At 37.9% G+C, this 14,570-nt stretch overlaps 1 pseudogene; it reads left to right on the top strand.

Annotated features, from left to right (window-relative positions):
* The first annotated feature begins 2,871 nt into the window (after positions 1-2,871).
* LOC148879089 (calcium-transporting ATPase 12, plasma membrane-type-like) lies at positions 2,872-9,201 on the top strand (annotated as a pseudogene).
* The last annotated feature ends 5,369 nt before the right edge of the window (positions 9,202-14,570 follow it).

Genomic DNA, 14,570 nt, shown 5'->3' with positions numbered 1-14,570 from the left:
ACTCTTAATGACAAAATTATTAATTATTTATCATCGATTTTTGACAAAATTTACAGTCAATTAACCAGTACCATAAAATATGGTATTCATAAAAAAATAAGAGGTGCTTTGATTGGTCAAAGCTCTTCCTGTAGTTAATAAATATGATTGATTTCCAAATTCATCCTCTTTAAAAATGTCGAGCCAGATTGATAACATTCAATTTATAGTGGAGGCTTGGAGCAATACAAAGAGTTATAGTACAAGAAGGATTTGAAAACTTCAAAATAACTTTTATCTATTTGGTGATAAACATATGTTCTTAGTGGGAGTAGTCGGTTGAGAAGAGTGACAGGTCATCTTGCCTTCCTTTGTATTCTGATGCTCCTGAAATTTATCTGAGCATGGTTTTTAAAAACGAATCGATGATTGAATCGGTCAGGGGTCCAATTATCAGATTGAACGGTTTAGTCGTTCGATCCGAATGATTGGCCTGTTCTGATAAAAAAAATTAAAAAAACTAAAAAAATTGAAAAATGGTCAAAACTGTTTGAATGATAATCATCCGGTTTAACGGTTTACTGACCAAAATCAATGGTTTTGAGGACAATAACGGTTTTGGGAGAAAACAGAATAGGTCCAATGACTGATTTCCGATTTTCTGATCCGACCGTCCAGTCTGGTCCGGTTTTGAAAACCATGCATCTGAGACACAATCTCTAACACAGAGTTTGCTTCTTCAGCCTCTGATTAAAATACTGGCCTCTTCAATGTCACCCAATTCTATAGCTCCTAAACTTTTTGTCATAGCTGCATCAACAACTAACCGTAGTCTCCCACACCTTACCATCGCTGCCTCTTTTTTCTTGGATAAAATTAGAGCTTCAATCTCTTGGAGCCCACTCGCAGTACGATTAATCTCTTCCTCTATCTTCTCAAGCTTTAGAGTAGCTGTCTCCCATCTCAGCCTGTATGCCTTCCTTTTCAACAGTCGGTGCTTTTACTTTAGTAGTTAGGCATCCCAACAACCTCCTTCAAATTTCTTGCAGTAGCAACAATTTTCTTGCTGTATGTTTCTTGCAGTAGCAACATTTCTTGCTGTATGTTTGATTTGGTTGAAGAAAGTTCATGCAAAAAACCTCTTGTAGAAACCTCTTGTCTAAGGTTCTGAGGCTGCATTTACATTCCTTATTTTAAGGATTTATCTCCTTTTTGCAGTTAAAATGCTCCTATGAACATTAGAGTTTTTAGCTGCGAAAAAAAAGATAAATTTTTAAAATAAGGAATGCTAAATGCAGCCTGAACATCCTCCAAAATTTTCTCCTTAGTCTTGGCAACCTAACTTCAACCTCTATTCACTTCAAGGAGGTCTCTTTGTTTAACTGTAAAAAGACCTTGGATGAGTGCCTGCCATTCAGCTTCCCTGGTATCTTGGGCCTTACAGATGAGATAGGAGTGCAACTCGGGTTGGCCCAAGTTAGCATTTTGCACTACTTTGGGCTTGGGACCATTCAATTGACAAAAGCCCAATCTGGGCCTGCCCAAGTTGCAACCCTACTTACAGATCTGTCTACTGCTGCAACCACCCTGTCATTGATGTTAATCAAAACATAATGTTGCGTTTGGAAGCAGTGTAAAATGTGATTGGTGTAAAAGTGCTTGCTAGCATAGAAAAATGTGCTTATTGATGTAGTTTTTACATTGATTTTATTGATGTAAAACCTCATCATAAGCGATGTTTTACATTGATTTACGATGTAAAACTCCACTCAATCCAAATACCTACAAATCTGAGCTGAAGTGAAGTTTTACATCGACCTTGATTTACACTCCAAACAAACATTGGAAAAACTAAACTGGTGGTGAGGTTTTACACCAATGAGATTTTAAACCTCTTCCAAACGCAGCCTAACCAACTGCAGCTCTGTTACAATAAACTAAAAAATAAAAACCCTCTTGTACGGTAGGGACTAGCCTTCGTTTCTGCAGGGTGTTAGAAATATCCCTCTTGTACATCATTCTTTTCCAACTAAAAAAAATCATTCTCAAGGGTTGTGATTTGGGTGCATCTCAATTTTGGCAAAGTGGGGAAAAATCCTAATAATTTGTCAAATTATACATCTTTGAAAGACACATTTTTTCCTAATTATTGTTTATCACTATAAACACGGGTATCTTTTATCTATTCAATGGGATGTGCCCAGTTTATTGAAAATGGGACATACCCCAAATCAGTTCTTCTCACTTGTTAAATCTTGCAAAATTTAATTTAGCTGCAAATGTCTACAGTTTTCGTAGTATTGATTTGTTAAAGTATATTCTATTGCATATTTTAGAAGTGCTTCATGTTATAAATTAGTGTCTGTCAGTATATTGTGTTGTACTGATCAAGTATTTGTCCAACATGGGAATGCCAAACATTTATAGCCATCTACTTAGCATATTGGCACATTCACACGCACGCATGCACATACACACATTTTTAATATGTCAGACGTGTCAAAATCCTTGCTGCTATACATGGATTACGAAATAAGAGTGCACTTTGTTTGGCTGAATAACCTTAACTTGAGTGTAAAAGTACAAAGTTTTTAAATGTGCTTGTGTTTTTGGCTTTTATTATGTATAAAGATGTTGTTCCTTGCCATCAGTAATGCTTCCGCAAATTGGCATGTCAGTGAATAATAACGTAGAGGTTCATGGGCCCATCGAGCTTGAGTAATCCAAACCTCTGTAAATCCCATTGTAACTCAATCACTATGATTATAAATAGAGTGGTACTCGGCCCTAACCAGTCAAGGTTAACTGAGTTATTCCTTTAATATTTTCTCTTCTATTTTTTAGTAATTATTATTTACTATTCATTTATTGTTTTAACTTGGTATTAGAGCCATGTCGACAGAGACGGGTACTCATGGTAGCAGTTCAGCAGCTTCCAACAGTAGCTCAACAATGAGCAGTTCGCTCCCTTCAATCCAGAATGTTACTCATTACCTTCTTATCAAACTCAGAAGTGATGATTATCTGTTGTGGCGCACCCAGTTCCTTCCTATTCTACGACACCATCATCTATTGGAGCTTGTGGAAGGGAAGAAGAAACATCCACCTGAAGTTACACCAAATCTAGATGGTACGGGAATGATTATTAACCGTGAATTTGAAAAATGGATGGACATAGATCGACTTGTATTGAGTTGGCTGATCTCCTCTCTCACTGAAGGAGTTATGGCACAAATGGTAGGTCTATCAGCATCATCAGAGGTATAGACTTCCCTTCCTCATAGTTATTCCATCCACTCCTGCTCTAGGGTACTGCAGTTGCTGCGACAACTGCAAAATCTCAAAAAGGGATCTCTCTCTATTTCTGCATATATACAACGAGCCAAATCTATTGTTGATAGCCTCTCTGAACCAGTTCTCAAATCAGAATTAGTACTTTATATTCTTTCTGGCTTAGGAAGCAAATACGAGTCTATGGTTACAACACTTACTAATTGACCAGATGTAGCAGATCTTGGTATTGCAGACATCATGGGAGCACTTTTGAATCATGAAAGTTGGCTTGAAGATTTAGCTCTCACCTCTGACTCTCGAAGTGCAAATTTGGTAGGCGTTCCTCCCAAGAAAGGTAATCCTCAGAAGACCCCTCAACAATTTTATCCAAATTTCAATAATAATAGAGTCAGGGGCGTGGACATGGATCTCCACAATACAATCGCCAGTCCTTTCAAAATCAACCTCATCAGTTTTCTGGAGGACATGGAGGTAAGAATAATGTTACCTGCCTGATCTGTAATAAATTTGGACATAGTGCTCTACAATGTCAGAAAGCAAAATATGCTTTTGGTTTTACTTCTAATAATTCCTACAATGAACCATTTGCTTTCCATGGAGGCGTCAATACCCTTCAGTATCAGTATGAAAATAATTTCGATCCCAACTGGTATCCAGACTCTAGAGCTACCCATCACAACTCCGGATCTAGAAAAAATGTAGAATCACACTAAGTATACTGGACCGGGTCAGGTGAAAGTTGGCAATGGTCAAGGTTTAAATATTCACCATACAGGGTCTTCCTCTATGAAATTTAATCAGCATGCTTTTTCTTTGAAAGATATCAGCCATGTTCCCTCTATTTTCAAAAATTTACTATCTATAAGTCGATTTACAAAAGAAAATGATTTATTCTTTGAGTTTCACTGTGACTACTGCTATGTGAAGGATTATACGGGGAGAATCCTGCTTTGAGGGGTCAGTAGAGACAGATTGTACAGCTTTCTTGCTTCAACCAAAGTCACTCCTGAAACACTTCTTGGGGAACGCATGCCACTTCATGGTTGGCATCTTTGGTACAGTCATGTAGCCATGCGTAATGTACGAAAATTTATTTCTAGATTTGGTCTTCCGTTTACTAGATCTAGTGTTAGTGAGTTAGTTTGTGAGTCATGTCAAATGGGCAAAAGTCATAGATTGCCCATGAAGTCGTCTAGTTCTTAGTCAAGGCATCCATTAGATTTATTTTTTCTCAGATGTATGGGGATCTGCTCTTGTTAAATCAAATAGTGGATTTTCTTATTATGTTATTTTTATGGATGATTTTTCAAAATTTTCTTGGGTGTATCCTATGGCTCGAAAATCAGATGTATTTGATTTATTTATTAAATTCAAGAGACATGTAGAGGTTCTATTTAATTCTCAAGGAATCACACATCGATTGGCATGACCTCACACACATAAGCATAATGGGTCAGTTTAATGGAAGCATAGACACGTGGTTGAATCTGCCTTGTCTCTACTGGCCTCCTCTAAACTCGCCTTCTCCTTCTGGGCTGATGTGGTTGAAACTATAGTTTTTTTTATCAATCGAATGCCAACTGAGGTACTGAACATTATGTCCCCTTATGAGAAGCTTTTTCAGTCCTCTCTTGATTATTCTTTGCTGTGTTGCTTTGGCTATGCTTGTTATCCTTTTCTGTGACCCTACAACAAGAATAAATTCCAGTTTCAGTCACTTTAGTGCATTTTCATTGGTTACAGTACCTCCCACAAGGGGTATCGCTATCTGCATATTCCTTCAGGGCATATCTTCATAGCTCAACATGTTGTGTTTGATGAGAGCTTATTTCCGGGAATTGCTGAAGCAACCCCTTGTGCATCTCCTGCTTCTTCAGGTACTTTCATCTCAGTACCAGCTTCTCGGAATTCTGAACCCTCATGCCCGCCATCTTCATCGTAGCAGCATTACACCCTAACTTCTCCTGCATCCAACTCTAGTTTGGCTACTACCTCTCTAGTTTCAGGACCTTCAGATCAGACTTCTTCTGATCGACCACAAAGGTACCGTAGCATTCAAGATCTTTTGGATACTACAGCTCTAGTGTCACAGCCGGTACACTCTCACTCCCTGCGTACCCGATCTATGGATGGTATCCTTCCTTGATCTCTGCTTGCGACAAGGTATCCAATTCCCTCCGCTCTTCTTACTCTCCTCGAAGAGCAAGAACCAAAAAATTTTAATCAAGCTACAAAATCCACTAATTGGCAAATGGCTATGCAAAAAGAATATCAGGCTCTCATTAAAAATGATACTTGACACTTAGTTCCGTATGATCCTTCCATGAACACCGTCGGAACTAAGTGGATCTATAAAATAAAGAAGATCGATGGATCAATTGATTGCTACAAAGCCTGGCTGGTTGCCCAAGGCTTTAATTAGGTCCTAGAACTTGATTAGTTTGACACTTTTAGTCAAGTTGTCAAACCGATCACTATATGGATGATTCTCTCAATTGCCCTTGCGCACAACTGGCTTGTCCATCAATTGGATATAGATAATGCTTTTCTTCATGACATACTTGAGGAAGACATCTATGTGCATCAGCCCAAAGGGTTTGTTGACCCCACACACCCAACTCATGTCTGTAAATTAAAAAAGTCTCTCTATGGCCTCAAGCAAGCACCTCGAGCCTAGTACTCACGTTTGAGCTCAATCCTCAAACAAATGGGGTTTCACAACTCTGCCACTGATCCGTCTCTTTTTATATTCATCTCAAAACAATCAGTACTGGTCCTACTAGTGTATGTTGATGACATAATTCTAACTGGGAATTTTGTTGCTACCATTGATGATTTTCTTAAATCACTCTCTTCGGTATTTCCTCGAAAGGATTTAGCCTCGCTTCATTATTTCTTGGATGTCGAAGTTAGTCATTCCTCTGGCAGTTTGTAGCTCTCTCAGCAGCATTACATTCTCGATCTGTTACATCGAACGAACCTGGAAGGCGCCAAACCTGCAAGCTCACCCATGGCTACCTCTAGCCAACTCTCCAAGGATTCTAGAAATCCATTGCCTAATCCCATAGAGTACCGCAACATTGTTGGAGCTTTGTAGTATGTCACCATCACTCACCCAGATATCTCCTTTGGGCAGCAGTCAAGTGAATCATTCGCTATCTCAAGGGTACTATCTCTCATAGTCTCCACTTTCGGGGTTCCTTATCTCGCCAATTGGTTGCTTATACTGATGCGGACTGGGCTAGTTGTCTGGATGACCGGCACTCAACTAGAGGTTATGCCATTTATCTTGGTTCCAATCTCATTTCCTGGAGCTCCAAGAAGCAGCAGACCATAACTCGCTCCAGCATGGAATCTGAGTTTAGATCCCTCGCCAACACTGTGACAGAGCTACTGTGGATTCAGTCTCTTCTCAAAGACATTGGTTTTTTGGCTCCTCCGCCCATACTCAGGTGCGACAATATGGGTGCTACCCACCTAGTAGCCAACCCTATTTTTCATGCTCAAACTAAGCATGTAGAGGTGGACTTTCATTTTCTTCGAGATTTTGTCACTCAGAGGAAGCTTCAGATCTTTGTATGTTTCCACAACATATCAAATAGCAGATGTTTTCACAAAACCACTCTCCACATCAAGATTTGCTCACCTTCGGGCCAAGCATCACGTCACCCCATTCAGGTTGCGGGGCGATAATAACGTAGAGGTCCATGGGCCCATGCACAACCACGACAAACTCTAAAGACTCCAGGCCCATCGAGCTTGAGTAACCCAAATCTCTGGGATTCTTGTAGATAACTAACCTATCTAGAATAACTAGGATAACTCTAATCCTCATTCAAGATAAGAGCTATCCTAGATAACCCTTAGCTAAACCAGATAATGTCTATCATCTTGGTTCTTATCCTTTGTAAATCCCATTGTAACTCAATCACTGTGGTTATAAATAAAGTCGTACTCGGCCCTAACTAGTCAAGGTTAGCCGAATTATTCCTTCAATATTTTCTCTTTTATATTTCAGTAATTATTGTTTACTGTTCATTTATTGTTTTAACTTTGAATGAGGGGAATTATGACACAACTAGTGTGAGTACTAACCTACTAAACCTACTAACCTTTCTTCCCATAAGGCTTGAAGAGAATGCATATATTACACCTCTATGGGAACTTGGTTCATTCTCCTTTCACATGTAAAAGAGTTCTTTTACTTCTTCCTTCTTCCAGAGAAAGTACTTACTGTCCTTGTTCTCTTCATTGTTTTCATCTTGGGGTTGTCCAAAAATCTTGTTTGTGCTCAAGACTTTGACATTGCTAGTTTGTTCTTCCCTAACAATCCTATCCTCACCAAATATCACAAGAGGTAGCACTTGGCTTATGTAGTCATCTACTCTAGACAAGTTTTGGTTTCTCTTTCTGAAGATATCATGGCTATAAAGAATCAAAACTTCTTCCACAACATATTGTGTCTGTCATCCTTCATTACTAGTTGTATATCTCCTCATGATAATGGTTTAAGTGGCAACATCAAACCTTTTACCATTGTTGACCAGAGAACGCTTGTTGATTTGTTTAAGGAGAAGAAACTGGAGTATCTTTATTAGTTTGGTCAGGATAGTGGACTTGCTAAGCTTCTTCAAACTGATGTGGATAATGAAATTCATGGTTAAACTATATGAGCAACAGGCAAAATGTTTTTGGTTTCAATACATATGAGAGCCTTCCTGCAAAAGGCTTCTTCCATTTTTTGGTGGAATGTTTCAAGGAGACAATTGTTCCCATCATTTTAATCTACAGCCCCTTCTATCTTGGGATTTTTACCACACATGGGCTGAAAATGGGTTTATATAGTTTTTCGAGTATAATTCTTTCTATTTTAGTTGTTGTAAGTCTCTCTGAAATGAATACGTTTTGATAATCAAGACTATTTAAAGTATTTCAGATGAGAGCACAATAAATGGGGTGGATGTTGTCAGAGGAGGAAAGAGAAAACACGTCTCCATCTTTCACAATGTGGTTGGAGATGTTGTCTCTCCAAAGATTGGAGGTCAGATTCCAGCAGATGAATTGTTGTTAGATGGTCCCCTCTCACATGTACAAGTGGATGGGTCCAACAGTTGGACAAGGGAAAGTGATCATTTTGGCATCCACATCAGTGAGAATCTGTTCCTATTCTCTGGGAACAAGGAGGTAGATAGAGACTAGCGAATGCTTGTGGGCATGAACACAACATGGGGTGAGATGATGAGCTCCACTACCTATGGTTCAGCAAAGCAGACACCACTACAAGCTCAGTAGAATAGGCTTGCCTATAGATTACCAAAAGATTGGTTTTATTATTGCACTCCCTTTTTTTTTGTGATGATGCTGGTGCACTTCTTCAGGTACACAGGATATTGTATTAATTCAACAACTGCATTGTTGGACACCCATGAGTTTTTTTCCCATAAATACCACAGCTACTGTTATCATTATGGTTGCATAAATTCCAGAAGGCTTGCCACTAATTTTCACTCTCACTCTATTTTATTGTATTAAGAGAATGATGGTTGATCAAGTGATTGTTCACAAACTTGCCACCTTTAAGATTATGAGTTTAGTTAATGTCATTTTTGCAAACAAAACATGCACACATATACTGAACCAAATGAAGGTGGCTGAGTTTTGTCTTGGTAAATAAGCAATGAAGGATGGAACTTCAAAAATAGGCCCTGAAGTTACTGACTTGCTACTACAAGGAGTCTGTCTGATGGTGTTCGAAATTGTACTTTAGGATTGATGCCTGAGTTTTCTACTAGTCCCACAAATAAAGTCATTCTATCTTAGGCTATATAGCTAAAGATGGATATGGATGAAGTAAAGCAGTGTTGCACAGTCCTCCATGTTGAAGCCTTTGGTACAGTGAAGAAATTGTTGAATCTGCCACTAGTTTAAGCTTTAGTGCCATAGGGGAACTTTTGTAATTTCCCCTCTTTTATTTTTGTATTGGGTCACCCTAGTATAAATACCATTGCTGGCACAATCAGCAAGAACTTTTGAATCTCAAATGTTTTCTCCCATATCTTCTTTTCTCTTCTTCTTCCTATCTTCTACTGGTTTTCTCCAAAGTTTACATGGTATAAGAGTAGGGATATTCGTTCTAAGGACTATTCGATCAAGGATTCCTATTCTCTCTTGTTGTTTTTTCCTCCATATCAAGGAAAGTATACTCCAATGGTAGGTTTGAGGGGATCAACTTAATTTTTTCTCTTTTTCTTCTTGGTTGTGTGCAAAGATATTGCCTGTATGTGTGGTGATAGATTGCAGTGAGGGTGTTTGAGGTATGTTCTCTTCCTCTATGTGGATCATGTGACCCTTGTATGTTCAGGTAGTGGTTTGTAGGTCTAAAATTACCTGTACAAGCAGCGACAGTAGGTTTATTCACCTTTTTCCTATGAAAATGTAATTGTGTGCCCTAGAAGAGGGGTGTTTGATGTTCGTAGAGGCTATACAACCCTTTCTTGATATGTGTTTTGTTATTTTTGGCTTCCAAACCAGTTCTAGAAGTGTTCCAATACCTGCATAGTGTGTGGACAGTGGTGAACATTTTTTTTTGACTGTTGTATAAGCTTGAGTGGTCTGGTGATTGTCTCTCTATCTTCTTGTGCCTATTGTGTTGTTGAACCATAACAACAGTCCTTGTTAACATGTGTTCAGAGGATTCAACCATTTATGGTGTGTTTATTAGACATGGTGGAGTGAGTGGGGGTTTTGATATGAACTTTCCTGTGGTTGTAGTTCCCTTAGATGGACTAACTACCTAGAATGGTTGGAGGGAATTAAACTTTACATAACTGCAAGGAGAAAAATTGGCTACATAAATGGAAGAATTAAGGAAACAAAGTCTAAGAGTGTAGAACATGATAAGTGGAATCAAGAAATAGTATAGTGATGTTGTGGCTCTTAGTCCCCATGTTGCCACAAGTGAGGAAAAGTTTTATGTGGGCAAAGACAACTTTTGAAATTTGGGAGTAAGAAAAATCCACATATTCTGAGCAAAGTCATTATGCAAAAATATACTAATTGTAGTTTGAATCTTCTACTTGTAGATAGGGAGAGAAGATTCTCTCATCTTATTACTTAGATTTAACATCTATTTGGAGGGAATTGGATCATTACTTGAATATGGACTAGAAATGTGATGCAAATGCCAAGGCTTATAAGTTTATGGTTTCTTAGCAATAAGTGTTTTTCTTCCTTTTGGGACTGAATCCTATGTATGAATCCATCAGGGTGCAGGTTTTAGGAAAGATCTTCCTTCCTAATTGTTCAAGAATGTATGTCTTAGTGTAGTCAAAAGAGAATAGGAGAAATGTGATGAATTCTTTTGAGGGAGAACTAGTTGCTTTGGTAGTTAAGTGAGGTGCAAATGCAAGTGATGCAAGTTCTGTTAAGAGAGGAGATTTTCAAAAGAAAGTGGATGACAAAGATGAGAGAATTCTAGGCCAAGGTTCAAAATTTTGATACATATCAGGCTGTATCGACTGATATCCCCCTATAGTGGGTGTTTCGGGTCAGACCATGGTTCAAGGGGTAAATGGGCCTTAAACTGACCCCTCTTAATTAGATTGAGAAAAACAAAAAAAAAATGGAGAAGATGGCATATCGGCCCGTGTCGATATTTTGATTCTTGGTCTAGGCATACTAGGGACACTTGTTGGGATCTCCATTAGGAGCCTAAATGGGCTCAAGAGTTAAGAACATCCTCTTGGCTTTGATCCAAAGGAAAACAACATCAATTCATTCTATGACCATCTTGAGTTATAAGGTAGGACCTTTTGTCAGATGGATTTTGGTTCTACACCATCAACTTCATTTGCATCTACATCAGGTAACTTTGCCACAACTTTCCATGTGTCTTCTCATTCTTTAGACTCTCATTGGATAATAGATTCCGGAGCCTTGAACCATAGGATTGATAAATCAAATTGCTTTTAGTCCTATCATCTTCTATTTGGTAGGGATAAGGTGAAAATAGTTGATGGCTCATTCTCCATCACAGTTGGTCAAGAAACCATTTCCCTTCCCTTTGGCCTTACCCTTTCTAATGTCTTACATGTTGCAAATTTGCCTATAAATTTGTTTTTTGTTTGTAGTATTATAAGTTTGTTAAACTGCTCAGTAACTTTTTTTCCTTCTTTCTGTAAGGTACAAGATTTGGCCTCGAGAAAGATAATTTGTAGATGTGGTATGGTAAATGGTGTATACGTGCTGGAGAACAAAGTTGGTCTTGTAGTTACGGAGTGTGGCATCTAGTAAGAGTTAAGCATATTTGTGGCATAGTCGTTTGGGTCATTTATCGTTTGAGTCATTAAAAATTTTGTTTCCAGAGTTGTTGAAGTCAGTGTTGGTCTCTGAATTCACATGTCAAACTTTTCAGTTGAGCAAACATTGTGGAAATCATTTTCCTTCAAGAAATAATAAATCTAAATTTCATTTCCATATTGTTTATTTTGATGTTTGGGGCCCTATTACTTTACTTTCTGAGACTGGTTATAAATATTTCATTACACTTATTGATGATTACTCTAGATATACTTACCAATGCAACCTAGAGATGAAGTGTCCATAATAGTAAAGGATTTCCAGTGCATTAAATTCACCCAATTCCATATAGAAATCCAAATATTCCAATTCGACAATGCCAAAGAGTATTTTTGTAGCAACCTCACAAAGTTTTTTGCTTTGTGCGGATCTCTTCACTATAGTTCTTATGTCAAAACACCCTAGTAGAATGACATTGTTGAAAGAAAAAAACACCATCTTCTTGAAGTTGCTCGTGGATTATTGCTTCATAAATGTTCCAAAATGTTTTTGGATGGAAGTTTTTTTTTTGTGCTGCAAATCTCATTAACTAAATGCCATCTCAGTTGTTGAAGTACAAGGCTCCACATGAGCTCTTATTTCTCAAAGCTCCCTTATCTCTAATTCATGGTAAGCTTGATCTTCGTACTATTCTTATTTTTTTCTTGGGCTATCATTCTCAAAAGGGTTACTAGTGTTTTGATCATGTTTCTAGAAAGTATTATGTTTCTATGGATGTGTCTTTCTTTGGAAGTAAATCCCTTCTTCTCTGTTTCCTTAAGAGGAGTATAGGGCTGAAGAGAAACAGGTTTAGGCTTAGCTTTCTCATCTTCTTGACCCTCCTCCATTTCGTGTCTTCTTTCGTCATCACAAGGGTCAGCCAGGTTCAAGAGTTGTGGAACAATAAAAAACTATACCACCAACATCATCAGATTCACCGAGGGTAGGTCCTCTCCAACTAGATACCCTTATTCCCTTTGATATGTTTGAACCCATTGTCATTCTTCTATTATTGATGACCTAGATATCCCTATTACTCAAAGAAAGGGAGTTAGGTATTGATTACTAAGAACCCTATTTCTCATTTTTTTCCTATGAAAATAGTTCACCCTCTTTCTATGCCTTGGTGTAAGTGGGTGTTTATAGTGAAGCATAGGGCATATGAAGCAGTGAAAAGGTATAAAGCCCAATTAGTGGCAAAAGGGTCCACTTAAGTATATGGAGTAGATTACCTTTGCCCAAGTTGCTAAGATAAATTCTATCAGAGTCCTCTTTTCTTTGGCAGCTAACCTTGATTGGAACCTCCATCAGTTGGATATAAAAAATGCTTTCTTGAATGGTGACATTGAAGAAGTGTACATCGTGCAACCCCCAAGCTTTTGTGCTTAAGGCAGTAGGTAGAAAGTGTGCAAGCTAAAGAAATCCTTGTATGGACCAAAACAATCACAAAAGGCTTGGTTTAGCAAGTTTCATTTAGCTTTGTAGTGGATTGGCTACAAACAGTGTCAGATGGATCATAAATTATTTGTGAAAAAAGGAGAAGGAAAAATTGCAACCTTGATAGTCTATGTTGATGATATAGTGATCACTGATGAATGAAAAACTGAAATTTAAAAACCAAAGTAGTTTCTAGCCACTTAGTTTGAGGTGAAAGATCTAGGTCCCTTGCAATATTTCATTGGAATTGAAGTTGCTCACTCACAAAAGAGAATTTTCATTTGTTAGTGGAAATACATTCCAGACTACTACAAGATTCAGGAAAATTGGGGGTGAAACCAACTGATTCTCCCATTGATCCAAATCACAGGCTGGGTGATTGTGGTGGTTAGATTATCAAGGATGTGTAGCAATTCCAGAGACTTGTAGGGAAGTTGTTGTACTTGTCCATGACTCGACTGAACGTTGCTTATGTTGTGGGTGTTCTTAGCCAGTTCATGCATGCCTAAGATTTCACACTTAGAAGTAGTTGAAAGAATTCTCAGGTTTCTCAAGAAGTTTCCAAGGGTTGCTTGTTGTTCTAGAATTTGACATTTAAAAATTAAGGTATGTATAGATGCTGATTAGGTTGGAATAGTTGATGATCGAAAGTCCACCAGTGGTTACTATACCATTGTGGTGGTTGTAGTGGGGGGGGGGGGGGGACCTAGTTACATGGAGAAGAAACAAAATGTTGTAAGGACTAGTGCTAAAGCTGAGTACAGAGCTATGTCCCATGAAGTTGCTAAGGTTATGTGGATAAAAAATCTATTGGGTGCACTTGGATTTTTTGTTGACAGTCCCATGTCCTTGTATTGTGATAAAAATAAAAATATTGTTATTAATTTAATTATTTTATATTCATTTAATGCCCTTAATTAATAACTAATTTGTTAAAAGTCAAACAAGCCATTTCATATTTAGGGTTAAAATAGTCAATTGTCACTTATTCAGATTTCAGAACAACATTATCTACATTCATATTTCAAAAACAAGAAAAACTAAGCAACTCTAAGACACCTCTAAAAATAATTATTATAGTTTCAAAAAATTCAATGCAAATAGACCATTAGAAATGAGAAAACATGCATTTGGCTAAGCTTTGAATCTAAACGTGGCATTTATAAATTACAAATCACGAATGAGAAAACATATTATGGGAAGCCCATAATATGGCCTTGAACTTCCCAAACAAGAATATTATTATAGAGGGAGACTCTAAACTTGTTCTGAGGAAGCTCGTGGATCCCCCATGGTGAATGGCATCAATCATTAAGGGTTATAGATCGTTGGTCGAGAGTTTTGAAAGCAGAGTGGAGTATCGTTACACCTAAGGGGTGTTCACATTAAATGTCAAATTGATCAAACTGGCCCGACCCAATCCGAGTTGGCCGGTTTTTCAAAACTACCGGTTTTTCACATTAAATTTCAGTTTTGGTTTTAATGTATGAAAACTGAAACTAAATCGAACCAAACCGATCCTA

This window comes from Nelumbo lutea, chromosome 1 (genome assembly GCF_056320005.1).
Source record: "Nelumbo lutea isolate HS-2025 chromosome 1, American lotus-T2T, whole genome shotgun sequence".
Lineage (NCBI taxonomy): Eukaryota > Viridiplantae > Streptophyta > Magnoliopsida > Proteales > Nelumbonaceae > Nelumbo > Nelumbo lutea.
This window is presented reverse-complemented; position numbering and strand designations above follow the sequence as displayed.